This window comes from Echinococcus granulosus (assembly GCF_000524195.1).
Source record: "Echinococcus granulosus chromosome Unknown EG_S00056, whole genome shotgun sequence".
Classification (NCBI taxonomy): domain Eukaryota; kingdom Metazoa; phylum Platyhelminthes; class Cestoda; order Cyclophyllidea; family Taeniidae; genus Echinococcus; species Echinococcus granulosus.
The window spans coordinates 19,894-24,008 of NW_020170436.1; positions in this window are offsets into that span (position 1 = coordinate 19,894).

A 4,115-nucleotide genomic window follows, 5' to 3' on the forward strand; every position below is an offset into this window, starting at 1 on the left:
CCCACAGGCGATGTTTTGCACTTTAAACAACTTCTGATGTGGGATAAGTGTGGCGTTTAACCGGGTTTGACATTAAAGCAGTTGTCCAGTATCGCCTGCACATTCAAATTCTAACCTAGGAGCACAGAATCGCTTCACGCATGGACGTCGGTAAGCATTTGCACGAAACCAAGCTGAACTTAAATTGAAGATGAATCCAGATGATAGCAGCCTTTAGTACAAAAGCAGGATGAAAGGCAAGCGATGCTCTCACCGGTTAATAGGATATTTTATAAAAGTTTTGTCAGGAATTTGCTTTACTTGGCTCCACATTGAATTAACTAGTTGTTTTGCCGATACATTTGCGGTTGTTTTCCGACCCAATATTGTCGACTTACTAACCAAAGAACGCTTCCTGACAGTTGTCGCAGCCGATTCACGACAGCATGCCTAACAGAACAAATGGTGTGCATCCTCATGCAGCAAAACATATGTGGATAAACGAATAATATTCCCTGGTTCTTAGCTTAAGCCGTCGTTGGAGGTAGAGCAAATCATGTACATCAATTCAATGGATGGGTGTGCTGTCAGGAGGTTGCAGTCCTTATGGATTCTCCTCGGCAAAGGTGCTATAAGCAAATTCGTACTTGAATTAGCTCGGCAACTTTACTGGGTGCTTGTCAAACCCCATTGAACTTACCAATTTGGCTATTGGTGCCAGTCAAAGCGATGTGTTGAGGCCAACTGCAGGCAGCAACCCAATTGGACTCGAATTTGCAGTGCTTTGCCGTAGCTTGACAACAATATGATCACACCGAAATAGCAAATATTTACTGGATTGAATGGAACCGACTTACCTTTCAGTAGACATTGTCTCAGAATTCGGCCCATTCATTGTATTGTTATCGGGTGATATGAGCCTTCTAATGTTGGGTCCGCTGACATCAAGCTCTACTCCCCCGACTTTAAAGCGTGATCTTCTCTAAATTTCTTACTGCTGCACAATCAAAATCATTTGTTGTGCCTTCCCTTTTCCGTTGCCAACAAAATTGGCAATCACGTTGCCGCCTTTCAATATAACTTCCCATTTTTCTGTCTGAGGCTTCGTTTTGGCCATTATTCACGGATAGTACAAAGAATACCTGGTTTCACACATACCTTACAAGTAGGGCAATTCCACACATCTGTCCAGCCTTCATAGAGTAAAATGAATCTGAGGCCAAATAAAGCCGATTTTCCTCTTTCTCATAGTGGGTTTTAGACTAAAATGGTTGGTCTGTGAAGGGAATTTGTGTGTGGAACACAGGCAGGGAAAAGTGGATGCGAATAGTTAATGGCACGAGTTAGCTCCGACTTCGTGCCCTACGCCAAACACATAAGCATTTCAATTACAGGCAAACATTTGCTGCGTTACCAAACAGGCACCTTGGCAAGGAGACCACGTAAGAAGCCACTGCATCACCACCACCGTACTGATCATCATGCAATAATTCAAGTTGATCTCAATGCGACATAAATCCGGATGACAAATGTTCCATTTGAGGTGTCTGTCAACACTGGCCATGCTTTCCGAAGCAGCATACAGCGCTTTCATTATTCCACCATTCTACCACCGGTTTCTTACACTTAAGGTGAAAAATTTCGCCAAAGAAAGACATCCCCAATGTCTAATATGGGCAGAGTTTACACACAATAATTGTTGTGGACTGAGCAGGAATATTATTCACCTAGTGGGAGAACTGCGTGCATCAGAAACGGGTCTTTTCAAATCTGCGTATAAATGGATAAAACACAATCACATCTGCTAGAACATATTGCATATACTAAGAATTTGTACCTAAGTAAAGCACAAGTACTCATAAAGTATTCCCACACCATGCCATATTTTTCCTGATTCAATCCGACAAGTGCTGGACAAACACTTGCTCCGTGCATCTACGTGGTCGTGCATGCTTGCAGTCGTGGTGCTGCTGACCGACGTGTGTGCCTGTGAGTACAGTCATGCGACGTGTCCGTACTCGCCTTGCGGTCGTGTGGTGAAGGCCACCGTAAACTGAGCCTGGGTGAGTGCCCACCAGCGTCTCCACCACAGCGTGCGTGAGTGCACATTTGTTTTGTAGGTCAAGGACGCACCATTTCATAGGCTGCCATGAACCTGCACCAATCATATAAGCACAGCATGCGTGGGTCGTGAATACAACTTACCTTTGCACTGAAGATGTCGCTCCAACTCTGTCTCGTCTTATTTGCATCATTCCTTATTCATTGAGAGTTCGCACTTGCAGCGAGTAAGTTACCAAAATTTCATTCCTCTACCGTGCTCAGCACACCTGCAGAACCATTCCTCAAATGAGGGTGTTTCTTTGATGGGCAAATATGACAAAATTACTGAATGCTCTTCACCGTGTACTTAGCCGAAATTAGACAGTGGTGACTTAACTGCTTCCCCTCTATTCTCATCACATCATATCCCATCACACGAACTTTTCATGACTACGTTGGCTCAGGCACTGCCCCAATGTCTACTCCGCCGCCTCATCCACTCCGCGTCCTTCTTACTGTCTTTTAAGTTGCCTCTGAATTGTAGCATAGTTTGTAGTGAATACGTCTTTGTTTCAATACCCTCGCACTTTACTTAAATACCACATAAGTGTTATAAACTGAGTTTGGCAAAAGGTTTCCCAAAGCACTCTCGCTTGATGGCCTTACATTCATGCAAAATGCAGTCTTAGCAAGTGACCCAAGTGGTGGCTCAAACCCTTTCATTGCAGTTAGTAATTTGCAGCAAAGTGCAGGTAAAACATGATCTCATTTGTTTAAATACTGCATTTCCACTACTGCGGATATGCAACAAACCGGCATTTGAGGCAACGTACTGCCTAGATTTCCGCGAGGTGATTGCATAGATGCACAGCTTAATCCACAAGCTGTCTGACTTTCGGTGTCCATCCTCACTGCCGTAAAGCCAGCATGCAATTCAGAGACACGAATCCTTTCGACGAAATATGCAGTCACAGTGAGAGGGACTCGTGTCGCCCCATAAATTCAGCGAGTTGGTGGACCCAGTGGTATTTAAAGGGATAGAACCAGGACTGTCTTCCTTCTCACTACTACCAGTCTCTATTATTGCAGACAGTGGATGCACATTCCTCCGTTCGCCTTGATGCTTGACTCCTCCACATGTATCCCCATTCGCACGGGAGTCAATAGCCCATCCAATAGTAGTGATCGCCATGCCCATTCTGTGCATTCTAAAACTTCATGCCGCCCGAAATGCGAAACTGGATGCAATCGTCCCTCACACTCTGAAAAAGAAATATTGGATCCGCCAGTTCAGTCCTATGGTCACATTAATGGCCACACCATTCCATGAGCTCTCAATAATTGGTATGGTCAAATATCCCTCTCTCCTTGAGTGAATTACATGCCTTCACCTACTTGAAGCCAGGAAAAAGCGTTTCTGCCCCTGTCCATGCACACGATCTCCCTAAATCTTCCATGAACTGTAAATGCATCGGCTTCCTCAGAGGTACAGCATAGATAAAGGAGATGAGAAATGACAGGATGCAATTAAGTCATCACTACCTATTTTCGGCCAAACACATGCAAATTAACATGCAGAAATTTTGTCAAATTTGCCCACCAAACAAATGTCTACATTTGTTAAATGGATTTTCATGTGTTCTGACCATGGTGCAGCGTTGGAAAGTGGGTAACTAACTCCTTGCGTGTGCAAATTGTCCATAAATATCGAATGATGCCGATAAGACCGGACAGAGTTGAAGCGATATCTCCATGGCAAAAGTAAATTGTATTCACAACCCATTCATGGTGTGCTTATATGATTGGTGCAGACACATGACAGCCTATGAAACTGCCTGTTCTTGACCTACAAAGCAAAATGTGCATTCATGCCGGCAGCTTTGGAGACGCTGGTGGCCACGCCTTCAATTTCAGAAATGGCTCGTTTTTTGATTTCTTCAACTTCGTGGACAATTCCACTATTTTGATGTCATTTACGGAACACCTTAACTAGCTGATGATTGCAATAACGGCAGTTGAAGTTTGCTATAGCCACCCTAAGACGTTTAACAGTGTGAACGTCATACAGTGCATAGTAGACAGGCGAGAATATG